The sequence below is a fragment of the Thunnus albacares genome, chromosome 14, assembly GCF_914725855.1.
Source record: "Thunnus albacares chromosome 14, fThuAlb1.1, whole genome shotgun sequence".
NCBI classification, from domain to species: domain Eukaryota; kingdom Metazoa; phylum Chordata; class Actinopteri; order Scombriformes; family Scombridae; genus Thunnus; species Thunnus albacares.
Window position 1 is genome coordinate 23608075 of NC_058119.1, and position 27476 is coordinate 23635550.

Below are 27476 nucleotides of genomic sequence, written 5' to 3' on the forward strand. Positions count from 1 at the left end.
TGTTGGCGCAAGTCTTGAACATCAGTAGTATTCAAAGTGTGAATGTCAAGTGAAATTCAAACTCAGCATCTTTAACTTGTATTCACTTGCAATTTTGTGCAATTTGTTTGTAAATGTTCAGCATCAAAGGCAGCTGTTAGCCCATCAGTACAGTAAGTAGCTTGTGAGCTAAAATGCTCACAGCAGACAAGCGTAGTTTGCACTTGTTTCCTTAAATATTAATGCAATGCAAGAAGGCAGGCTGGAAGTCTAAAACACATTTGCAGTGTAGTATGAGCATCAAAACTGCCAGTTCTACTATTTTACATGTAGCCCTACACACTAGCACATGCAGGGCTGGACTCCATGTGGTGCAATGTAGGCTTGTTCTTAGTACACAATGTCTAGCTATGACTAAAAATAAAAGTATTTGTACCTGTTCCAAAGGGCCACACTCAAAGGCGGGGCAGAGAGAGGGGAAGGACACGATAATCATTCATATGAGGTTAAAGGCACATACTTTCGGGGAGTCTCGCTTTTAATGCATTCATGGTGTTGCCCTCATTTGCTCATACAAAAAGTGATAGAAGTAAGAATGTGAAGACTGAAAAAAGGGAAGCTTGAAAGAAAAGTTCAACTACTGCATAATTTCTCACTTCAGCACGGCTGGCTAATCGCTGCATGGCGTGGGCGTGCTTGCAGAATTGTTAGTTTCGGAAAGTTACAAAAATTGTTGGACTCCCCCCCACATTTATATGTCAGAAAAATATGAGGGAGTGTGTTTCGGAGACTTTGATGATCCAACAAGCCGTTTAGTTCAAGCACACTGATGCCAGAATTATACTTTCTCAGCTCTCTTACTGGTGCCACTCAAAAACCTGGGGACTGGGGGAAAGGCCAAGCTGGTCACCCATTGGTCAGACCATAGCTGCCACACCCCACCTATTCAAACTGCTGAGCTCCAGGTGGAGGACACCAAAGACAACGCAATGTGGTCCACAAGCCAAAGTCCGTCACACCTACAGATTCATCTTGCTACTTCTGATACAGGAAGCAACCTGCACCAACAAACACCAAAACAAGACTATGAGTAATGTTCTTAAATGCTGGAGAATGAGACGTGTTGAGTGCTGTGTGAGTCATCGTCACTGAAAAGATGTAGATGAGGATTATGAAGAGCATGGCCTTTATATGGGAAACAAATATTGACTAATCGTGATTAGTTGAGTATAAAATTTCAGTGCACAGATGCACCACATTGGTCGACAGCGCTACAGCAAAGCCTGGGAGAAAACTTCATGTTAAAGGTATGACATGTCTTTACTTGATTACAAAAACATAAGTGAAGCGATAAAATAACATTTCCACATACCAAAGACAATTAGACAACAAAACCTGAATGGAAACCTAAAATGGTGTAAAGTCAAACCAAATGGGGACATGACAAAAAGTTCTGGAAATTTGAAAAACTCATATATACAGTTTATGTATATATGAACCAGCCTCCATGTGTATGTATGTCAACAGTGCTGAGGGCATGGAGAGCCCAGCCAGGACTAGAGGGCATAGAGAGGTCAACACAATGTAAACAGAGACCGCCACACGATTTACGATGTTTGCTGGCTGCTAAGACGAGGGGTCTGCACATTCTCACAATCATAATTGCTTTTTGCAGCTTTTCAATCAACCCGACTTGGTGGACATTGTTTTTGTATTTTTTTCACCACTCATTTTCCCCCCTTGTCGTCAGGGAGGCTGCTCTGTGTGTCAGTAGCTACCCCTGCGTAGCTGTGATTCGAGTCTAAACGTAAGCAAAAGTCTAAAGCTCAAAGATTCTTTCTTGTTTTTCTCTTCTCTTTTTCGTAATTAGGAGCAGACGTTGGTTCTCTTTCTCTTGCTCTTTTGAAACCCCGACATTGGCCACTCTGGCCGACTGAAAGGGGGAAACCCAGTCACACATGTGGACATCTGGTTGGACACAGAGAGCATGCAGCTCCACAGTGTTTCACCCCCTTCCCTCGCCTGTTGACAGTCGTTACCTGTGCCTCGGCAGGCCCTCGCTGCCCCAAGATAAAACGACCTCTATCCAGAGCCAGACGCATAAATATTTCTCTTTCTATTTTCCAAAATAGCTTTTAATTTTACAAGTTTTATGGCCCTAATATTAAGTGCATATGTTTTACAAGACATCGTGTCCTCTGCCTCACCCCACGGGTTCACTGTTGGAGTTTTTTTCTTCAGTCTTCCAAAGGAAGAAGGGAAGAAAAGTAAAAAGCATAAATAGGGGAAAAGGTGAGCCAGAGAAGGATTTCTCTGTATATCGTTCCAAGCATCCACATGTTCCACCTGAATCCTTTCAGGGTACAGATAACTACTAGCAATGCTACAAGTGTCTCTCACCTGTTAGCATTACAAATGTAGCAATTCTAATGACTTTACACCACACAGACAGCAAACAGCCAAGCAAATAAATAAAGGCAGACATGCTCATCACCACAACAAGGGGATGAAAATCTTACAAGGATGTTTACATTTATCCGCCATCAAAAAATGGCAATCAGCATGCATGTCTAAACAGCAACAAACACAGCTAGTGCACGTGGGGAACTTGAATATCCCACATGTTGGTTGCTATTTTAACTTCTTAGAGTTTTCTTCGTAACTGTTTTCCATGTGCATCTGTGCTCTTAGCCTCCCCGTGACCTCTTTCTCTCTGTCCATCTTCTAAACATCACCAACATGTGTTTCGGTGACCAGTTACAGCATAAAATCCTACAACGAGTTGACTCATCTTTCATGCAACCGATTTTATAAAATTCATCAACATATGTGACCAAACGGCATGAACTCAGGCTCATTTAACTTGAAAAGAGCCATCTGAGAAAATAAGGGTAATAAGGGTATTTATTGTCCTCATATAATATACTTCAAAGCTCTGAGTACACATTGTTCTGCCAGTCAATGTTGTATTACAGATTTATTACTCTAAACACAGAATAATGTTGCCTAACAAATGGATAATATCCCAAAGATAACTGTCTTTCAAGTGAAAGAAAAGGTTTACCAAAGAAAAATGCTTCAACTGTGAGATTTAGTCAAGCATTCAGGCCTCAAATATAAAGAAAGCCCAAAGCAAGATTCAGTGTGTGACTGTGTTTTAATTTTGCTCATGTTTTATGACTCAGTGTTTCATTTACCCTATAATTCAGTGTATCTGGAACTGTTGTTGTTATTTACCTCTGGAAAGTGGAATCTCACACATTTTACGCATTTAGCATTTATTCAGACTGATTTTTAAAAGTAGAACAAAATATCACAAGTTTCAGTTAGTGCTGAAATAATATTCCTGTAAAAGAAGGTATATATAGAAACAATATGGCGATAATATTACAGCCAATGAAATAAGAGAACACTATAAATTGAGGGGATTTTCTCACTCTATACCTTGTTCATACTGTTTATCATTGCACTGACAGTAAACAGCACTGTCTACATGTGCCTCTCTGCAAGACATCCCAGTTCACAAGTGCAAAACAGACATCAGAACAGGCCCAGCATTGCCTCAGATGAAATACGCCACAATAAATCCCCCTGCGTATATCTCCAGCTTGTTTGCATCACGCTGTCCGCTGAGCTCAGATTTAGCTCCAGTGGTGACATGAGTTACGGCACACTGTCTGAAACCACCTTCTGAGGATTTATTACTGTGGCATACAACTCTGAATGGGGGGATATTTGGATGGGGAGGGAGAGAATGGAGGAGAAAAGGAGAAAAGCAGGAAAATTGATCCATTTTGCTTTGGGTTGAGACAGAAGCATTTGGATGAAGGACAGAGGCAGGATTGTGGCAAAGGAAAAAAGGAGAACAAATAGAGTCATGTTCCAAAATGAGATATTCACCATTTGATCAAGGTAACACGTACCACAAAAAGATTGATAGTTAAATGAAAACAAAGTAATGGTATTTTCTTAAAGGATAATAAATGTCTGTGATTGACAAAATGATAAAACTTTAATGGCATTGATTCTCTGTCTTTTAGATATATTGAATGATGAACTTTTAGGATTTTTGTCTGCAACAGATGTTTTAAAATGTGTTTGATAAATGGGAGATGTTTTGAAGGGAGCAATGGAAAAGTCATTGGTTTTGTTTTATAGCTTCCACTCTACAGATGGTGGAGACAGGGGATGATGAGAGAAAGAAGAATCAAGCAAAAAAAAAAAAAAAAAGTCCCTTCGTCCTTTATATTATTTGTCCCTTTTGCTACTTTCTACAACCAGCTGATAGAAAACAACAGTGATTCAGCCAAATGGTTCATGTGAGTTTCTACATCTGCTGTTCCAGCCGCCAGATGCTTGGTAGTTCTTTTCTGGGAAATATCTCTGGCAAACAGGAAGTTAGGCATTTTAGTTTTTCTGCAACAACACATTATTTGGGATAAACAAAAGAAGGACTGTGTAGTTAGTTTGAGTGAGATAGAAAGCAAAGAAAGCAAAGAGCATTTACCTGCTGAAACTGATGAACAGCTTTTTCCATAACAGGAAGCTTCTCTAAGATACTTTCTAGGAACTCAGGAACTTTTCCTGTGTTTCAACAAGATCAACCAGATCAAAAATTAGACTTAGTTTCTAGCCCCTGCTTTAGGAGTAGTTCTCTCCGATGGCCCAGATTTTGCAGTTGAAGATCATTGATGGGTAAAATGCAGGCGTTGCAGCTGCTTAAAGTCCATGTAAAGCGATAATAAATATGTTCTGTGTTCATCACACCACAGATGTTTAATTAACCACCCAGCCAAATTTGAATGATTAAAAAAAAACATCAGCAAGTATATAAAATTAGCGTAACATTACTCACTTCTCTGCTGAAAAGTGGCTCCATTGTGGCTGTCACCCTTGGAGCAACTGCCTCTCACGCCCTGCTTTTTGGTGAAGTGCTGCCCGGCAAATGCTCTCCCACTGGCTGGAGACCTCCCAGCCACACAGCCGGTCGGCGCTGAATCCAAAGCCGCTGCCGGCTCCACCTGTCAACGGACACTTCAGCTGGGTGTAAAATAACTCCTTGAGCGCTAACGTTGACTGAAAATGGCCTCATCCACCAGTAATAGCGGATAATCCAAAGTGAATCCAAGTTGTCTCTGATGAAAGTTTGTAAAACCACCCAGTGTAAAAATAGTAACTATGACTACATACACTAGTGTTTATATAGTGGGGGAGGGGTCATGCTGGTAACCCCTCTATGTCATCGAGCCACCATTTCAGGCTCGCCCAAAAAATCCTGAACACAGAAATGGTGAAAAACACTCTAACTCCACAATTCAGTACTACTCTCGCCACATGTTTTCAGCAATTATTTTCTAACATGTATAATGTGTTTAAAAAGAAATCTTTCTTTTACATGGACTTTAAGCATCTGTTCACACAGTAAGCAACCCTAGCAAGCTTGGGAGGGGAATTTATTTTCATGTTTATTGAAAATAAACTTATGTAGTCTACTTCCCAACTACTGTAAAAAAAAAATTTAAAAACATTGAATAAAGAGAGTGATTAAGCGAATAAGAGAGCAAGCAGCAATCAAAAGAGTAGAGAACTTAAATTTATTTGCTAATTTTTTTCAATGTCTGAAAAAGAGACCTTTAGCTCCTGATTTAATTTGTGGGTTCAGTTCTTGAGGCGCCTCGGTTCCTGGGACTGTTTGGTCAAAAACGGCCAAAGTGGTCATAGAATAACACAGTAATTTTCAAAGTTGCTTGCTATTGGTTTTCACAGCTTGTGTCCCTTTGCAATCCAGCTCTAACAGAACAAAATCCCTCGGATTTAACCTGGAAGAAATCCATTCTTCTATGTAAGATCAGGCTACCTCCTACACCACAGTTCTAGTGTCATTTATTTTGACATTTATCTGCAGGCTTTAACTGTAAAAAAAAAAAAAAAAAAAAAAGATATGACCCAAGCAGCCAGATGTTTTCCTAAATTAGTTGGTAAGTGCCCTCTCATTATCTCAAGTGGTGAGAATCTGACAAAACAGCTGGAGGAAATGGTGAGATCTGATCTGGAACAAGGTTTGAGTGCAAAACTCTTTTTGTGTTTAAAGTAAGCACAAGCGCTCATATTTTGACATGCAGTTCACTCACAGCTTGAATTTGTTTTATTCTCAGTTCAACTGTTTTGTCATTAATGAACTTCCATACAGGGAGGAGTGCAAAACCCTCCATGAACTCTTATCACCATGGAACTCGCCAAAATACAAAGACAACAATCTCTTAGATTATCACAAGGCAGTTCACTAGGCTATTTAAAAGGAAACACAGTTTAATTTACAGTAACAATGTGACAAAGACGTTTCCAGAATAGTGGGATGCTGACTCATGGAAAGCTGCCCATTATAACCACAGTCCTCTTCATACCACTCAGCAGCAATTTGGGGTGTTAGCGCTTTGCTCAAGGACACTTTGACGGTAGTTCTGAAAGAGAGGAGAAAGTCCAGATGTCCAGACAGAGACCATTCAAAACAAAGACAAGGACATTTTGGCCAGGGAACAGAGAGAGGAGTGGCACCTCCCCTGCAGGAACAAACTGATGTCAATCTGTGCATCCAGGAGGATTAAGTGTATGTTTACTTTGCGTCCACATGTGGTTCTGAGGACAAAACGGTGTGAGTCCTCACAACTCACAAAGACACCCATGTTTAAGTTCGGACAGGGAGGAGACATCTAATCTTTTCACCTAATCTGCTGTGTAAATACACAAATGCATGCAGTGTTCGAAGACATTTAAATGAATAAAAGCCAGAGCTACTGTCTCCTAACTGCAGTTAAATACAATGTTAGAGTTTAATAATGACAAAAGTCATAAAAGGGAGAAATTTAGAAGCTTTGTAGAAATGATTTTACCTCCATGCTTGATAATAGAGCATTTGATGGTTATTTCATCCACCCTCTGCTGATCATAATATTTGATTTGCTGTTGAATTTCAGTACATTAACCACAACAGCCTTATCATTATGCAGAGAATATGACTTCTGCCCCCAATATACAGCACATTGTCTTATCAACCCATCCACAACTCACCTCCATGTACTAAAAGTTAAGTTTAAGGTTCTACCCCATTAGAGCTATTTTGACCAGAAGTCAACTGAGAGAAGCACTTTTTAATTTTTAAGAATTGTATCCTTTTTTTTTAACAAGAAAGATTAAATAAAAGTATGACTTAATTAGAAGTGTACACTCTGGTACACTCTTAGTGTGGAGGCTTCAAGGGCTCCCCTTCAGTTGGTGCCATTGGTTTCTCTCTGTTATGATGATTGAAAGTGTACAGCCTAGACTTTGGATGTGGACTCTGTAGTTATATATTTACATTATATCATCACCAGGCACCTGTGCTATACATGTAGCATCTACCTATTAAGCACTCTTAACAAATTAGACCCAGCAAAGTGCTTTACTGATAAATTTACTCCAGGATTGATTTGACAGTACTTCATAAACGGTCTATATCTCCTTTACTTTGGCCTCTTCGTTTCTTATTTCCCACTAGATTGTCCCAACCCAAACACAACATCAAACCAGCTTTTCTGTTCAACATTTCGCCTCCAACTGACGCTTCATTTTTCTCCGATGCTCAACGGACCATAAACCCCCTCGTCTTGGACCGCACTCCTCCAGCCTGTGTGTTTTAGAGAGCCTCCTTGTCCATAATGCCATATAACATAAACACATTGCGTTTGATTGGTAGACATAAACATTGACTGTGGCTGGAGCACAGTTTAACGCAAGGCCACAACTTACAGCCGCTGTTAACAGGCTCGCTGCCATAACAGAGAGAAGCCAAGGTCGACCGCTGCCCCGCGTACTCAGGGTCACAGAGGAAGATGAGAGCCGAGAACAACACTGGAAAAAAAGGATTTGTAAAAAGTTGCACCTGCTTTTCCAAGATACTTATGTAGATAGATTATGGATGGAAGACAGGAAAGTTTAGACAGCTTTCAGGTGATGTGAGGCTCATGATATACTTGCTTTTTATCAGTGAAATGAGCAGCATTGTTCAGAGCATCATTTGTTCTAAAATTGTGGCAAGTTCAAGACAAGTAAGACACAGATCACAAATCACCCATTGTTTTTCCATAGAAAACAATGTGTGCTGGTGTTTTGTCATGTGTCATAATAGATCAAATGATCGATCGATTATCGAGAATAATGAAGATACTTTATACTTTGCTGGGCAGCAGAGGCTGTGCAAACTCTTTCCCTTCAAATCTTGGAGCAGACATTACTTCAGGTCCTGTCAACCTGCCTCAACCACTTAATTTCATCTTGTAGTTATAGTGTTATTTCTTAATGAATCCAAGATATGTAATGTAGCTATCATGCGCACAAACTCAAACATGGAGTTGAGTGCAATGTCGCCACAATGCGAAGCTTCACAACATTTGCTACTTTCCTAACATGTTGACACACATCACAACACTGTTGATTTGCAGGCATATGTAGAAAAAACACCGGATGCTGGTGGGTTTTTTTTGACATGTCAACATTTGATCATGTCTCTGAATAATTTTGTATTTATGTGGTTGTCAGCAAATAATAGCAAATAATAATGTGTTGAGCTGTCTGTGTCTCGTAAATACAAATTAACACACACAAGCTAATATGAAGCGAGCATTACTGGTGGTCGAGCCTATTGGTAAGACAGTTTACTGTGTACTGTAGCGTACCAGTCAGATAATTCAGCTTTACTTTTACCATTACTCTAACAGTGTGATGCCAATCTATGTACATACAAGGAATCCGAGCTTCCTGGTAGTTGTCTATATTTAGTCACCTGCGCTGCCTCCGGATGATTTGCTAAGTCATCTGTAACACACCTACAAGATAATTATTGAACCATTACCTTCAAGTAAGAATAGTAATGTTTAGAAATTGAGCTCATACTTGATTAATCATCCAGTCATGGCAAGTATATAACCAGATGTTATGATCTGTCAGTATATATCTAGAATATACAACGTAGAGTGTAACATAATATGCCTTGTTTACAAAGTCTTGTGTTTTTCTTCGCTCTTTCAATTTTTACCCAGTGCAGGAACAGACTGTCGACCTGTCCACATGGAAATTTGTTTTGTGTTTGTTTAGCTGCAAAGGCTGAATGTTGTATTTTAATAAGAATTCAGCAACAGAAGAACACAGAGTAAATGTACCATACTTTCATTTGTGCCAGTGTCTTTTGCTTTGATTTTCAGAAAAGGGAGACATTTTATCTACGAAAAACATGGGAATTAAGCCTACGTTGTTTATATTCTACTTTTATTAGTATATTGTGCATAAATGCAGTGAAATGCATGAATGTATTTAGTTTAAACATTTCAGCATTTATATGCTCTATACTCTCACTAACATACACATACAATATATTACCTCCATCATTTTGCTTTGGTTTCATTAGTTATGACGTCCCAGTGCTCATATTACCGTAGAAGACTCCTTTCAATACAAACCAATTTAAGTGACACATTAATCATTAATTTAATTGATATGCTATAAAAAAGAATGATTGTAGCAACATTAAGTGAAAGGCTTCATTGAGAGTACTGCTGAATTTAGCAATATTATTTAAAAGTCATACATTATTATTTCCTCAAAATATTAACTACTTTGTAAGCAAATAAGACTGCTCACTCACTCCACTGTAAACCTTAATGTTCATGCCAGCAATCAATTTACGAGAGTGGGTGCCATTTTTTAAAGTAGTGGATATCGTAGTTGGAAATATTTCAACCTCAGGTTACCTTCCCACACAAGTGCTTCTTATTTACCTCAAAATGGTATTTTGTTCCTGGGCATTCCTTCTGGAGGTGATGACCCAGCTTATCCCGAGTCTAATAAATTGCGCTTTGTTTTAGTCAGCTAACACTAACATACCTCCGCTTCATCCATCATGAAGCTTAACAATAGCCATGTCCTCCGCTGCTTCTACGCTGCTAAAAGCTTTTCATGTGGAACCCACAGACCTGCTGCGTGTGTGTGTGTGTTCATGCATGTGTGCTTGTGCATATGGTATATATGTGTGGGTGTGTGTGTGTTTCCTGGGGCTTATAGCTTCCTCTGAAACCTCTTATCAGATGAATGTGTTTGATATCCCTGCTGTCAAGGATTTCTCACATATACATAAACAACCCCTGAACCACCGGCAGGTTGCACTGATGGAGGCACATCATTGAAACTCTTATATGTTTAGGAGTTATGTTTCAGTGCTCTTATGTCACCCACTTTCTAGTTCAGTCTTTCCCCTAAGCTACATTAAACAACATAAACCCAGCTGATGAAAAATGGCCTCATGTTCGATTTTTCTCTCTCACTGACAACAGTGCTGGTTTATTTAAAAGCCACATGACAGGTGAACGGAGGAGTGTGTGTGCGCAACGACGCACCGCCCAACCAGACGAGTGACATCTTCATTGATGTCAAGCTAGCTCACGGTTTGGTCTGTCGGTGTCTCATGGGGCTGCATCACCCATTTGCATAACAAGCCGTCCTCATGACGCTAACGCCTTGACAGATGTCAGGCTTATGAGGGAAGTTGGCCATGTCTTTCCATCATTTCTAAGCTTCTGTCACTTTTTGTTCTGCTCTTTCTCTGCTTTTGCAACACACATTGTTATTTCGGGGGTGAGTCACATCTCATCAAGGCCTTGCTGGAGTCGTCAGTGTTTGAGGAGTCACTTGACAGTCATAAACATCATGTGGTGACATAATAAAAGTGGATCATTTTTCAGGGGGAACATTTAAAGTTTCATGCTACATTTTATTGGAATGAAGGAACTTTTATTTTGGTTGCAGCTCACAAGTCAATGGGGGTATAATAAATTCTATATGACCTATTATAAACTGTAATAACTGTTTTCCTTTTACTGTCTAAATCTGAGAAGTTATGTCTAGGTGAAGCTTGTTCTTAGACTATTATCAGTAGAACTACAAACCATCTACATTGTAGCAAGTAACTTCTGAGTAAAACCTAACTAAATATTTTTTGCCGTACAAGTTTTCTAACCTGATCTTAAACTTGCTTCAAGAATTGAAGGTAAATAAGTGTCTTTATCTTGAATATAAGACAGATTGCTACACTTGAAAACAGAAGAATACAACTTTAAAAAAGTTGATTTGCATTAGAAGGAGATTATTTTTGCAGTGTTACAGTGGCAAATATAGTGATGCTATACTATAGCAAATGTTACTGTTGTTATAATACCTAGTCCTCCAAATATGTTGTTGGTTCATGCACTCCGGGGCAGCACACGTAAGCGTTTCCTGATCTGACGCTCCTATTTATTGTAAATAAATTGCAGTACGGTAATACCTTCTGCTGTTTTTTAACTATAGAGTGCTGCCTTTTCCCAGACTTTATTCTGGAGTATTCCTGACGCCCCTATTGGCAGCGATTGGCAAGATGACATCATTACATTTTGTGATTTATGATGTGACAACACTATGGTTAAGATTTGTTTGAGTTAAGGCACAAAAACTACTTGGTTAGGTTTCGGGAAAGATCATGGTTTGGGTTATAATAAGTACTTTGTTGTCATGGCTATAATAACCGCGTGGTTAAGGTTAGGGGACGATTGTGGTCATGGTTTAAGAAAACATTGTTGACTTGTGGTTAGAAACAGGAAACAAACAGTGCTTTCCCATTAAAGTCAGATGTTTTCTTGACCCATCCATCCAACCCAACTCCCTATGCACACTTTGTTGCTTTGTAATAATGTCACCTGACTTCCTCTTTTGCTCCCATAATAATTACTACGGCTGCTAGATGGCTTTATGATTTGAATGTAATTATATGTCGTTTTGGGGCTGAAGTGACTGATTCTGTCATTGTTCCTGGGAGAACAGTCTCTACAGTACAAGTAGAAGACATGTAGCAGATCTGGTAGCAGTTGTATTGAATAGCAGCACTATTGGTTTTTGTTTAGTTTTTTGTGGCTAAATTGGCATTAGACAAACGTCCTCACTCGACTACTGCATGATAAATATACTTGATGTCATGCTTTTTTAATAATTATCCTTTACATCCAGGCTCAAATGCAACCAAAAATTACTTTTGGAAACTAAACTGAGGGATAAAGCAGCCAAAAGAACCACAGTCTCCACATCTCAACATTTCACACAAGACTCATAAGAGGAAAAAAACAGTATGGCAGCTCAAAGACTCTCCTTCATATTTGGTTGGAATAGTAAGTGGCCGTTGGTGCTCCCTGCTGTTTTACGTCACAGGGGAAACATCTTTATCACAGCGTATATTATTCCAAAACACAGCTTCCTGCATGGAAACGATCCCTCCTGTCCTCAATTCGTCTGCCTCTCTGATAGACTACATTGCTTCTTATAAACTGTCCATGGTCCATAAATTGTGCAGCGCCGAGCATAACACTGCACAGTGTCGGCCTGCAGGGACACGCACATTCAGGGCCCCCGCCTCTTCCCTCTCCCCTGTCTGAGATTTGCTTAGTAAATTGTGCGATGAGATCCCCGGGTTTAGAGAAAAGACAGAGAAAAATTGGTGTGGAGAAAAGTTTTAAACATGCCATCTCTCTGTGAGTGAGTGTGCTTATCTTACAGCTCTGCAGATGTGACATTTATTCACTTTTTATATTAAAAACATGTCTATAATGTTGGTGACGACGGGAAAAGATATGACAGTCCAGACCATGTGGACAGTCTCAGGGTACACCTTACCTCTAGTGACAGTACTTTTTGTGCTCTATGTACTTTATTATCAACTAACATATTAGCAAGTCAAAAACCTTGAATAAACTACACTCAACACCATTCAAAGGAAGTCTAACAAAATAATTTGAAAGATGCTATAAATACACAAATATTCTACATAGCAGCTTAAAGAAGCATGGCATGTTTAATGTAAGGTACATAGTAGAAATCAATATCTATCAGTAAAGTAAAAACTGTGTTCTGATTATTTTTGGGAAGCATAACTTTGGGCACAGTGAAGTTAAAGGTGTCCTGTGGAGTTTTTAACCACTAGTAGCACTATGAAGTAATATTTTGTTTGTATTGTGCACTACACATTCCTGCAGCTTCACAATTTAATGTTTCATGGGGAAGGAAATTCATTCAATGCGATTATTAGACCACAAGAATACACACAATGTATGTTTTTAGTATCACCTTTAAATTGCAGGGTGCCTTTAAATAAATAAGGAAGTGGAATGATTAGAGCTCCTAAATACTGCAGTACCACTAATAGAATAATAAGAAATAATTATAACCAAAAGCACCTTTAAGGATTAGAACAAAATGCGTACACAGCAGTGAACCTCAAATTTGACACCAAGAATAACTTCTGTGTTACACTGAACATGATTATTCCTTTGATCCACAAAGATCAACATGCAGCCAGAACTGGCAAGACTAGGTTTGAATGATTGAGTACACAGGGATTAGTACAACCAAATCACTAATAAAACTATACAGAGGAAGATAGTTTATCTTTAAGAGACGATAACTGGATAAAAAAAAGAACTGTGAGAAACTGTAATAAAGAAGAAACTGTACATAGAGTGAAACTTATGTCTGTAAACTTGAGCACAAGAGTCTGAACATGCCACTGAAACTCTCACAGTAATCAAACTGTTACTTAATTAGAGAAAAGTGTAAGGAAAGTTGAATCACAGGGGAAGAATAGAAAATACCCTCCAGGAGAATATTGCATATTTTTGCTGAAGATACTGATAGACTAAGTCCTATTACTCTCACCACCTCCACAAATTAAACTTAACTAAGGTGATGCTTAAATGACAAGGTCAAATCTGCTTTCATTGTTACAGTCACCCCTGCTCTCTCTCTCTCTCTCCCTCACACACAAACACACACGCACACACACACACACGCACACACATTTGAGGCTACATTTCTAGCAGGCCTAGAGAAGCAGAGACAAAGCAACAGCAGAGATGCGTGATGAAGACGCACATTGTCATGGTTGGAGGGTGGAAACCGGCTGACAGGGTGACAGCGCGCGTGGAGCTGACATTTTTCTTTACCCATCACTGTTGTGAGCTGATGAATATGCGAGATGGGTAGCACATTCCCACACAGCAGCCTCCCTTCCATCAGTTACTACAGTGAGAGTGTGGAGGAGAGATTTTTGCACAAATGATGTTGCTCTCCGGCTTTGTTTCGACTAAAATGTTGTTCTCTCTACAACAATATGACTCCAGTATAAAGATAAGAGAAGACATGGGGGTTTTTCTGTTTGTTTTTAATGAAAAACACCTCTTGTGCCTCCTTTGGAATTGTGACAAATATGCATTTGGAGAGAGGTCTTTGCCAGCTCTGACTGAGGTAGAAACATTTCAGAAATGTCAAATATTTCTGTGCAATAATCTCCTATGAAAGCCTCACATGCACTTGTTTATAATAAATGTTGCATTTAGGGTCCACTTTACGAACAATTATCACCATCTACAATGACATGATAATCCCTTTTAGTGAATAATAAAGATTCTTTTTATTACAGCCCTACAAGTTTCTTAAAAAAAAAAAAAAAAACGCTCCCCATCACCAGCACCACCACCCAAAACACATTTTGAGATTAGAGCAGTAGATTGGATTGTATGATGAATGGTGAAGTAGTCTCAACATATAAATAAACTAATGAAAGACGTGGCTCGGGGCCAGTACTTTATCAGTATTGTGCTGTGGCTGGAATTCAGCCCCTCTGTCCCGTCTCAACTTGCTTCCTCGCTGTTTACTTTTGGAGGCCAAGCAGTCAGTCCCTGCAGCCGCTCAATGGCGCGACTGTGCTGAAAGTGAAGGCGGCACTTTGAGTGAAGCCGGGAGACAGCAGAATTAAAACTCATCCATGCAGTTATAATACCACTACTACTACTACTACTACTACTCATGATAATGATAATAATAATAATAATAATAATAATAATAATAATAATAATAATAATAATAATAATAATAATAATAAATCCTAAATTGGGAATCGACTCTTAATCGACTGAATAATTTCTTAAACTTCCTGAAAATATTAGGGAAAATAAAGATATCTCAATGTCCAATAGATTTTCTTTTTACACAAAACCACAAACAATGGCGCCATTCTACTGTCACCCCAGTCTCATATCTAATGGCTGGAGGTTTTACTGCGTCCATAGCTCTTCTTCTGGGACCTTTAACAGCTGTGCTGAGTCACTGTTCAAGCTCGAGTGGATCAAAGCTCCGGGAGAAACTGTGAATTGAGTAATTTAATTCTTTAAAGAGGAAAATGGGAAGGGTGGTTGTAAATAAGTGTTTAAGGTATACGTATCACTTCATAAGCAAATAGAAGAGGAGTTGCAACGCTGTTCTACTCCGTGCCAAAGCTGTCGTTATTATTATATCCACTAGCAGGTGGGAGGCAAGTGGGAAAGGGGGATACAGGCTGTGGTGAGTGTGTGTTTGGAAGGAGGGGGAGGTCGCTATTATTGGATTCGGCCTCACCAGGTGAGCTGAGGAGCCGACCCCCCCGATCCTCTTGCTCTCCCTGCCCTGCCTATACCGGTGCCAAGGTGACCTTCCAAGAAGAGAGAGAGAAAGAGAGAGGGAGAGAGAAAGAGAGAGAGAGGGAGAGAGGTGATATTCAGGAAGGTGCTGACAGAAACATCTCTGGTTATGAACCAGCCGCGGTTTGCTTCTCTGCCTTGGAAAGGTGCGCTGCCAGCGGCGTCTCCCTCTCTGCAACAGGAGCAGCTAGCAGGGACACACCGAGGCCAAAAACATGTTATCCCAAGCACCGGATGTCTCTGGTCATAAGCTGGAAAGTGGAGAAACACACCACGCGCCCACAAAACATCCCGAGCTGAAGATTCCTGCTCTGAACGAGCTGTGCGTAATTCTCCACAAACCAGTCACGGGGGTGTTTACCTGTAGGATCTGTCTGAGCCGGGCTCTCTGTCACTGCCTGTGTCTGGCACACACTAGTACGCATGTCTCCGGTCCTTGGCCCACATATCCACACTCATACCTGCTGACAGGCCCCCCTTGTGCGCCATGACGCGTAGCGCATTTGCTGTAATATTGCAGAACGTCACCCAGCAGCCGCAGCCGTCGCCTCTCCCACAGAAACTAAATAAGAAAGTTTACACAGCGTCAGAAAATGCTTTTTTTGTATCACAGAACAGCTTTAGTGCTGTAAAGAAGCTTTTGAAATATTCCAAAGTAGCAAAGGACCCTTTAAATTCATATTGAATCTTTTGATGTCATCCAGATTAGTTTTTATTTTTGCAAAAGCAGCGTTTACTTTAATGGTTTGTTTGAGTGGTTGTACGCTTTTTTTTGCATATTATGTACGATTTATTTCTGAGCACATCTGTCGGTTCAAATAATAAAAGTTTATTTAAAAGATGAAAATGAGTTTTCGATATTTATATTGAGTCTATCCGTTCAAAACGTCGCCACCGTGGCCTTTACCTATATTAAATGTGACAGAGAAATGTTTGTGATAAGAGTTTCGCTACGTGTGTGTGCGTGAAGTTGGGGGTCGCTTGAAGTTACTCATGTCAGAGTAATTACGTCGGTGTTCCTTATGGTCTTTTTGAGAGGGAGAGTATCGCATTTTGTTTGGCGCGGGGGCCTCAGTCGGCCTCTGAAACTGGATCTCATGACTTCATCTCCCCAACACGAACTTCTGCAAACAGCATCGTCTGACCCCGAAGCTCCTGATCGCTGAGTTTGAAACTTTACAATCTAAATTCTCAATATCTCTCTATTTCTATCCACGGAGCGAGCAAAAAAACTACCTGAATCCTAGTTTAAAATAATTTCTCCTCATATTCGCTTGGTGTTTCTTTCTCTTTCTATGCATAAGGTCAATTTGACCGCTTAAACCGCTAAGGCACGTTGTTATAGATATGTTTAATCATCGCAAGTTCTATGACCACTACAAGACTGATGCCCAAGAGCCTAAAGCTGTGCGCTTTAATTCAGAATCTCGTTTTTCAGACTTAATGGAACTAATAACACAACACTTAATCACGTTACTTTCACTCTCCCCTTTGCATTTCTATTTTTTTTTTTATCTGCAGTGGCTTGGGGTTAAACAAATGAAACGAGCTTTTCCCCTCCTCCTCCTCCTTTTCTTCCTCTCCTCTCTGTGAAACCTCAGAGGAGAGCAGACCAAACGTTACTTAGCCTGAACGCAGAGAGGCTGCAGATAATGAGAGCCTGGTTGCATTAAATGGACAAACAGCAATCCGGCATCTCCTGACCCCTCGATGCTCCTCTCGGCTCCATTGATCATCCCCCCTTATGAGATAATGCAATTACAAACATCAATAAGGAGCTGCGAGGGGAATCATTATGTGGTGACAGTGATAAATGATGCTGCAGAAAATAGCGGGCTCCTCTCAAACAATCCGTGCGCCCAAGGGGCTTTTGAGGGCCGGGGCCCCGTCGCCAAGGAGACAGATGACATCCAAAATGGCCCCCGCTCAACAGTCCTCCTCTCTTCTCTTTCTCTCTCTCTCTCTCTCTCTCTCCCCACCAACAGATTTTTGTTTTTCTCTCCCTCCCTTTTTTTTCCTCCTTTTGTTTCAAAACCAGCTGCCGCGCGACCTTTGAAGATGGAGTTTTTTTTGAGGGGGGGAGAGAGAGTTGGAAAGTTTGTCCTGCGAGGCGTTTGTAGGCTACAGTTTAATTTGTGTTTGTATGTGTATTGATTTCATAAAGTAGCTCAGATATTAGCATGTCATCTCGGCCACATGTGCATTTCCTGTCTAATGATTTTCGCTTTGGAAAATATGGGGCATTGATTGGTTTTGGCATTGATTGGTCGAATATTGTCTTATCGCGCGCTCATGTCAAATCTTTAATATTATTTTTGCATCTATTTTTCCCTCGAGTTGGACCTTGTAGTTATGAAGGCTGAAAGCAGTAGGAGCTGGTTTAGTTAATCTACATAATCTGCAAATTTTATGGCCAACATTTAACTCCTGGCTCTCTGGAGGAGAATAAGATAATTTATAGTGCTTCGATTTGTGGCCACTCAGGTTTAGTCATATGAAATTTAAGGCCTAACCTGTGATTTTTATTTGATTCAAATTTTTAAAAGCTAATAAAAAATCTCTCAAACATTATTTTTTATACTAAAATATAACCAAGATCAACTGCCTTAAAAACGGGGAGGGGAAGACACAAAATGCTGTGCGTGCGCGCTTCAACTGCCAAAAACTGCGCATTAAATATAATTTCAAGCTCCAAATTCAGCTCAGTCAAATTGTTGCTTTCAGTGTGTATTAACAGGCCCCGGCGTTCAGCAACCAGTAACAACCCGGTGATTTGAATTAATAAGCCTACGCAAATTATTGCCGTTGAGATTTGTCGTGGCTTGTAGGGTAGCAGAGAACATGAGGCGCACGGTTACATGTCCAAGTTCCCTGTTTCAACCATAAAGGCGCATAAATATCTGCGTTGTTGTGGGAGGAAGACAGGCCTGTCCGGGCACCTCCACTGCTCTGGAACACATTTCTGCTTCATTCATTACTTTGACAGTTCACTCTGCGGTCAGTGTGTGTTTGTGCGTGTGTGTGTGTGTGTGGAGGAGAGAGACAGAGAGAGAGAGAGAGAGACAGTGAGAGTGTAGTCCTAACCGTCATCATTAACTTCAAATTACGTTTTGACTTTCAGCTTTTGAAATTAGCACGAGTCAAACTTAAGCGTGGTGCATCAGAGCTTAAACTGAGAGGAAAAAGTCAAAAGACATTCACATCTCGCCAGTTTGAAATGTAGGTCAGCTGTGACAGAAATGTCTGTAAATATGAAAAATAACAGTCATGCAAAAGTTTGTACATCTGATAAAATACAATAGAAATTTCACTTATGATAAAAAAAAACCCTTCAAATCAATTATTATTATTATTTAATCAAGTATCGAGTCTTACAAATATATATTAAAAAAGAAAATGTCACTGAAATGAAACAAATCAAATCAAGTTATTTCAATAGCCTAATTTAATTTAATGAAACAAATGGGACAAATTCCTGTGATGAAAGTGCAGTAAAAACAACAATTATTTCACTCCAATGGCATATTTTGTTTAATAATTATACAAAGAAAAATCTGTTTTTATATTAAATATAAGGTCATATAAAGGAATATACATGAGATGTAAAGACAAGATTTTATTTTGCATTAATATTTGCAGTGTACTTATTTATTGCAGCCACACACTGGTTGTGTTTCGTCTTAGCTTTTTCACTTTTATCAAACTTAAAACGCATTTTTTTTGCGGTTTACGTCCGTGCGTAAAAGGATAGTTGGTGCCGTGCGCCATCTCCAAACGTCCCTGCCCCGGACAGTTTCCAGGCCTCCCTAAAGAGGGCAGTCAAGCATGGGCTTTCTCCTCTGTCTCCACAGCTCCCAGCGGCCACAGGCTCAGGAATTCACATTTCACAGCCTCGGATTTTCCAGCCATGGTGGAGAGGCGAAGCAATTAAAACGTCGCCTGGGTTTTTTAAGAGCGCGTATTTTTCCTTATTCTTTAGTGTAAATAGCATTCACTTCGGCAAAGGCAGTAAAAACACAATAGTTGCGCGGAGGAGAGATAGAGAGGGAGTAGGGGGGAGAGTATTGATTTATACGCGCATATTGTTATGGATAAAACAGTCTCTCTCTTGTTCGCTTGTTTGAAAAAACAAGACGCTGACTTTGGGATTCAGGGGCTGCGCTCCGAAATGTATCAATTAGACAAGACTCGCTGGGCTCTTCTCCGCAGTCGGCTCAGTCTCTGCCTCCTGAAGTGAAGTGTATCCCGGAGACAACATCGGCTGCAGAGTGCTGAGCTTCAAGCGGAGCCCTTTGACTGCGGGCAACAAGGCGTGAGGGAGAACTAATCTTCCCATTTACATGTTTGTAGCAATTTTACCTAAATGAATTTTAATGCTAAATGAAGGATAATTCGCTTTCTTGCCGAACCCCTCTTTCCTCGCCTCTCCTCTCCATGTGTGAGAAAATTACAGCATAACGCATGCATTAGCTGCACATTATCCACAGCAGTGGGAGGAAGGTTGACTTAAGTGCATGTTCCTTTAAAGTATAAATGGACCTCTGCTTTCTTCAATGGGCATTTGTTGACATGTAAACACGTCTGTGCCTGATTTATCTTTAGAACATCACATGTGGGGTTATTTGGTTTTTGTTAAAAATGTAATAATAATGTCTCTGTTTCATATCTGCATATAGGAAGATAATGTGAGACTGTTGTGAGTTCTGTTATTTGAACAAAAAGTATTTATTTACAACACAGATGTACATATATACCCTTCAAAAGCATAAGAAACATGACTTGTCTTCAAAGGAATCTTAAAGATGTGCGTAATACATGTTTGAAGCAATGGATAATGGATGCATTGATAACCCACACAAGCACATATGCACACACACACACACACACACACACACACTCTCACAAGTTCCCCCTCACATGCATACTGCATCACACACACACACACACACACACACACTCAAACACACACATGTACAGAGTGACTTTTACATTCTCTCCTGTCTGTTGATCAGCATTACATCATCTGGTTAAATCAAAATGAATGGACTGTGGTATAAATGGTGTTTTCCCATAACCTCTGCCTCTCCGTTATCAGGCCGCATCAAACACTGAGGGGAAGACAATCCATTGGCCATGCGAGTGCTCAGCCTTGTGACATAAAACATATCAATAGGACACTGAAAGAGACTTTCAGCAGTCCTTAGCCATAGACACACACGGAGGAAAAAAACAGGAAGCATGTTTGCGGGGCAGACACTTGTAGTTTCCCATCTGATGTGTTTTTTTTTAGATTGTTTGTGAGCATTTACTGAAACCCCACATCATGTTTGTTAGCCTGTCGTGATTTTATCCATGTTTTCCATTGTGTGTTTGCCTTCATGTGAACAGAGTATAAAATGGATAAAATGAAAAACTGAACAATGGCGATAGGATTAAAAAACCTTGTATATCCAAAATGTTAGCTTCTCAAAAACTGTTTAGCTTGTCATGTGTTTGGAGTTAATCCAATGAGTTATAAGAGTTTCATGACTCTAAAAGGTCAGATCATTTTCTATACCAATAAAAACTTTCTACCAGTAGAGGAACATATAATCAACTGATATGAAATCATTTAAAAAAAAAAAAAAAAAAAAGCACCAAAATTGGAGTTACAAGGTTTAGACACAGCAACAGTAATACAAGTTAGCTGCACCCTGCATGTGCGTGGATGTAGGCTGTGTGTATGTAAAAAAAAACAGGACATCTGAATCACCATCACACTCTCTCTCTTACCATCCAAATAAAGGCTTGCGAGAAATGACAGACTGATCGAATTGTCCGTTTATTCACTTTTTTTTTCTTTTAAAAATGCATCGTGATTCAATGGGAGGGAGGGAGGGGGGGGGGGCAGGAGGTCAAATTTTATGGAGAGACGGCACACACATAGTGTGGAAAGAAACCAGAAAAAAAGAGAAAAAAGTTCACATCCTTTTTTTAAAAAATCTATTAGAAACAACATAATATGCAGAACAATACAATAGCATTTACAATACTTAAATTCCCAGTTCTTGTGAGAGTCCAGCGTAGTTTTACAACAGTATACAGTATATTTTCTTTCTCCACTCGTTTCCCAAACTAGGGTTTGATATAGTTATACTTTTAATTTCTTTTCTCTTGCTTTCCCGCCTTCCATGTTTCAATCCACTATATTTTTTATAGGGCACCTCTTTTGTTTTGTTAGTGTCCTGTCAGATACAGACATTGGCTTCTCCTTGGTCCAATTCCATCGTCCCAAAGAGTGGAGTGCTCTTCACAGGAAGTCTCTTTTGTTTGCCAAAGAGTCCAGAATATATCACCAGGTGCCGCATTCGCCAAAGGTACAGGCAAAGGACCCAGTGTGTCTCTCGCATGTCATTAATGCTCGCAATCGCAATCAGTATTAATGGAGGAATCCATGTGAACCTGGTGGGCAGCGGCGAGGGGACGAAGTCAGGTGCCCACCAGAGAAGAAGCAGGGGTCTGTCAGGACAGGGGGTCATCTGGGTTGAGTGAGGTTTGATCTTCTGTGCTTCACCGTCGCTGGATACATAGACGAGGATTATCAGCCGTTTAAAATGTTGTTGGGTCTTTGATGTGGACAGAGAGGTTGTTGTTATTGTCGTCAGGAAGTCAGGGAATCCTGTTCCCGTGATCCGTAGGCCTCTGTGTGACAGGTGATCCCCTGGTATGCCCTGCAGTTCTGAGGAAAGAGGAAGAAAATGGTTAATCAGTTATCAATTTTGCGCAGGCAAATTAAAGACTTTGAACTCTACTATAAATATGTTCATCAGAGACGTGATTCATTTTAGTGTTTCTAGTGTATTTCACTAGAAAACCTTTAATTTTGGGATTGTCAAGATTTTAACTTCAGTCCAGGAATCACACTATTGGTTGAACCCCATTCAAAGTCACATGATCAGTGCTGATGTCGTGGAGATAACAAGGCTTCACCCGGCAGCAGTAATATATAAACTTGGTCAACACATGAAGTTGAACGCACTAAAATCTCCACTGAATGTGCAAACATAGTTAAGCTCCCAGCAAGTTGGCATATCGTCTCCACCACTGGGACAGAGAGCATTTAACAGCAAAATTAAACCGCTGAATGAGTTAGATGTCATTAATCATTCATTAAATAGGACAATAGATCACACTAGACTTCTGAACACAGACTCTCGTGTTACATTTTCAGGCTGATAACACATAAACATGCTGATAAGACTCCGGAGGAGAGAAATTGTACAGGATGTGGCAACTACTGCAAACCCAACATTGCGCTAATCTGGGTCAGAATACAGACCCAAGCCTGCCCTTCACTAAGACTGTGCGGATGTATGAAAGAGAGCGGGTTTAGTGAGTTAATCCTACACCCTCAGTAATGCTACTTTAACAGTAGGAGAGGACTTAGAGACCAAACACACATGATCGACTTTAAGTGATACCAAGGTCCAGTACTTAACATTTCCTGGATAATCTGTTTAACTGGACTACAAGGAAACTCAAAATTAGCCTTTGATCTATCATTTGATTGTTCACAGTTAGACTATAAAAAGCAGACTGCTTGAGGAAAACTATTTCAGGTTAGTATTAATGTGACATATGATTCAATCTTGTTTAAAGGTAATACGGAATTTAACAGTTATATATTGCAACTACCGTATTTCAGATAACAACCAAAACCCCTTAAACTGATGAAACCTGCTGCATGCCATCAAGCCTCCCCATACAATGAAATATGAGGTAAAGAAATCCATCTTCTTCCACCCTCTTCTCTCCCTACACTCCTCTCTTTAAAGCTAACAATAGCCGCCATCCATCTGTGCAGGTTGGAAAGTCACCGCTGAGGAGCCACAGCCATTGTTGTCGAAACCAAAGAGAAGAGGTGAAGCTCACAGCCGCCCGTCACCTGAGAGTGCCCGGGGCACGTCCACGTGTTCGCCACACACACACACAAGAGGGCCACTACGGACAACACAAAGGCAGGCAGGGAAAAGGACAACAAGGTGCAGCAGGAGGAGGACAATAGAGGAGTGTACACGAGGGCCGTCAATTTGTTATCCCCCTCATCCATCAGTTTTCACCTGGGCTGCTGAGGAGAATAGGTGCAACTCGTGTAAGAGAGGGGGTGAGCTATTGTGAGAGCCGTGCTAGCTGCAATTAGTGTCTTAATGGCATCAAACTTTGACCTAATGGCATCAAACTTGTGACCTTTCTGTTGTGGGATATAAACTGTGGCCTCACAACAAGCCAAGGCATTAGTGATGCTAGCTTAAATAAAGTACAGAGCATGTTTGTGCTTAAAGTAATCATCCATTTAATTTCCATCCAATTAAATTTCTGTTTTTCAAGTTTCTAAAAACTTTGATGTCTGTCTGTACTGAAGCATTAGCATGTGCAGTGGCAGCCACTGTAGCTGAACAGACATGAAACAAAACTTCAAAACTACAAAAGAAAAAAAAAAAATCAAGAATCTGTTAGATTGCTACTTTAAGTTGTTTCTGGTTCTTGCATATGTATCCCTGGTTAACAAGAGCGTCCTGACGACAAGAATAAATCCATGTCAAGGTTCTAATAAACGCTATGCATGCTTGAAAGAGCACACATTGCTAATAAGGTTTTTCACTTAATAAGCCAATCAATACATTGAGCTGTAGGCCTCCTTTCTTAGACTCCAAGGGGGATTCCAGAGGGGCCAAATCAACAGGGACACACATTCACATGGACAATACGAGGGGGCACAAAATCCCCATCGGGACCTGTTTTTTCCAGTGTTCGTTAATAGTAAAAGTTCATCCACCAGAAAGAGAAGTTGAGGGTGGGGGGTGACAGTGGGAGGGTGTGTGGTGGTAGTGAGGGGTAAGGGGGAGGGAGGGAGGGGGGGGTATCTTGACCCCTCAGCAGAAGGTTAACAAATTTGTGCTTAATGATTGGAGCAATGAATCCTGGGACAAAGGGTCTCCAGCCGAGCCTGGCAGCAAAGGGGTTACAGGCAGCGTTCACTCAAGCGTTCTGCCCGACATTTTGGGAAGAGCTCTGAGCAGGGAGGGCCAGAAAAAATTCCATACGCTCTGCGCCATAATTAATTCTTCCACCCTGTGATAACTATTGTCCTGAAACTGAAAATTACAGTTTTCAGGGGCCACCCCTGGCTAATTTCGTGGAAAAGGGAAAGCAGGGGAGAGGAAGAAGGGAAAGGGGGTAAGGGTCATACGAGAGTCATTCTCGTCGCTATCAAAGGCTCTGCTCACTTCTGCTTCACTTGCTGGGCTTCATCTCTGCTGACAGGTGTATTGTTTCGCAAGGGGATATAAGCTCTGTAATCATCATTGGGTGGAAAGCATAACGCTCTTCACTAAGCAGGACTAATTGGCTTTAGTTTTAACTAATGTTGCAGTGTGACTGCTAGGCACACCTTCTGTATCAAGGCTCAGCACTCCCCAGCACAATAACCGCTCAATTTAGCCCCGCGGTAACAAAACCTCAACTCTGCTAATGAAAATTGCTTATAAAATATAATGAACCTGTGCTCTCTTAATCAAATAAGATAACCGTTTCCCCCTCCTTCCCATAATAACCTATTAATTTAATTGGTCATGAAAGAATATAACACATCACTTACATTTAATTGACCTAGAAAGGAAAGTAGAAATATTTGACGGAGACAAGCTAGCAACAGCTAACTGATGAAGCTGTAAAGAAACGACTAGTAGTGAGGAGAAGGAGTAGACATATTTCTGTCACTATCTCTCTCCCAGCTTCCATCCTCATCGCTCCCTCCTCCTCCTCCTTCCTTCCTTCGGTCTTTCCCTCCTTCTACACCTCCCTCTTGTCGTTTACTCTACTCTCGCTCGCCATCTCTTCACCCGCCCCTCCCTCTTTCTGTCTACCCCTCTCTCTCTCTCTCTCTCTCTCTGTCTTTTTTCTTCCGCTGTCTACTTGTCTTCTCTGTGCTTTGCCCGTCTCGCAGAGGATTCCTCTGGTGGCCCAATTACGAGATTCAGCAGGCAAATTGAGGCTGTTTAAAGCAATGTCTGCTGGGAAGGCTAGCAGCTGCTGGAAAGAGGCTGCTTGGACACGGCGAACCAGCCCTAATGTTTACACGCTTGCACACATAAACACACACACACACACACACATACACACTCACACACACACACACACGTACATCTCATTCTGAAAGCACAGTGTTTCTATTACCATGTCTCCCTGCATTTCAAACCTGAAAGATGCCACTCGATGTGAGATTTTCTGTCTTTGTTTTGGTCGTGGACATTTGTGACGGAAACAAGGGCGGCATATTTTCACAGTGGCACGCACACACACGCACGCACATTCTGTGGAGGGTTAATGGTCTCTATTTTTGTAAACTGAATAAGTCAAATCCATTGGTCACACCTCTGGTGATGGCATATTTAATTTGGATCTAGTCAATTAGGCCCAGCTAAGCTCCATACCCTGCTGGCTACCTCCTCCATTTTGCACTAGTTTGTGTCCCCTCCCTGTGCCAGGAGTAATCCTATTACCATACACACACATGCACATACATACGCATACATGCACAGTTGCACTGACATGCACGATTGTGCACGTGCACACACCCACACACACACACAGGCACATGCATGTATTTCACATATGAATTTTTGTATGTGGTTTACACGCACCCACACAGGTATACACACACAAACACGCACAGGTGCACACACATATGGTGTATAAACAAAGACCCGTAGCCACTTTATATACACTCTGCACTGTGACAACATCAAGCCTGTATACGTCCAGAATTATGTGGGAGTCTATTTGGCCCTGGGGCGAGAGAGAGGGGGAGAGGAGGTGAGAGAGAGAGAGAGAAAAAGGCAGAGAATAAGAGATTTAAAGAAAACAGGGAAAAAAAAGGTGTTTGTGTGAAAGAAATAGAAGAGGGAAATTGACAGAGTGAGAAAAACCACAAAGAGGGAGTGAGACAGAGCGAGCATTAGACAGACAGAGAGAGGGGGTGGGGTGTGTTGGGGTGGGGGGGGTGGGGGGGTGACTTCTCTAGCTGGTTAGTGTGTGTATTAATGTGGCTCATGCATCAACAGCAACCCGGCAGATTTATGACACTTAAGGGGCACTCACTTCTCTCTCTCTCCTTCTCCTTGCACCACCGACAACTGCTTACATTTTTTGCCAATCAGTCTGTTGCCATGGCAACGCTATACCTGCCCCCCCCCCCCGCCCGCCCCCTAGTTCTCCATCCCACCCCATCTCACCACCCACCCCGTCCCAACCCATCCCCTCGTCTTTCCTTCTCATCATCCCTCTCCTCCTATCTCCCCCCTTTTGCCCCATTCGCCTTCTTCCTCCTTCTATCTGCTTGGCCCTCACACACACACACACACACACACACACACAAACACACCGACACACACCATACACTCAAAAGATATAGCTATCATGAATTATGATCATAAATTGCTATCAGAAAATATGTGTAAACTATTGTGTGTGAGTATAAATACATTCCACATAGATATGTTCTCTCTCCCCAACGTCTTTCTTCCTCTCTTTCCCTTGTTTTTTATCCTTTAAACCTTGTTTCCTCTTTTCCCTGATATGAAGGATGTTTAGTCCTGTAGCTATTGGATATGTGAGAGAGTGAAACAGCTACACACACACACACACACACACTACATACACAAAGAGTTACAAGGTTGTGATCAAAGGCTCTTATCACCAGACTGAGGGTGGGAGAGTTAGAGAGAGAGTAACAGAGAAAAATCCGCCTCGGAAGAAAAAGAGCCTGTTTGTAACAAAAAAACCCACTTAAACTCAGAGAAAAAAAATTACAAATGAATTATTCCCAAATATATCCGTCTGGAGAATAACCGGTTGCCAAACGAGGACTTACGCAATCTAAAACTCCCATAACTT

General features: G+C 40.9%; 1 protein-coding gene and 1 long non-coding RNA gene across 14 annotated transcripts in view; one reads left to right on the forward strand and one right to left on the reverse strand.

The window, feature by feature from the left end:
* LOC122997541 overlaps positions 1-24415 on the forward strand; it is a 66939-nt gene extending 42524 nt beyond the window's left edge. For 2 of the 3 annotated variants that reach the window (XR_006407231.1, XR_006407229.1), the window contains one exon: positions 23227-24415. This is a non-coding gene — a long non-coding RNA (uncharacterized LOC122997541). The remainder of the gene's footprint in view (positions 1-23226) is intronic. The other variant, XR_006407230.1, reaches the window with a different exon arrangement.
* Positions 20237-27476, reverse strand: part of LOC122997539 (homeobox protein Meis1) — a 165933-nt gene continuing 158693 nt past the window's right edge. For all 11 annotated transcript variants that reach the window (XM_044373743.1, XM_044373742.1, XM_044373744.1 and 8 more), the window contains one exon: positions 20237-22260. The gene's annotated coding sequence lies outside the window, so the exon portion shown is untranslated. The remainder of the gene's footprint in view (positions 22261-27476) is intronic.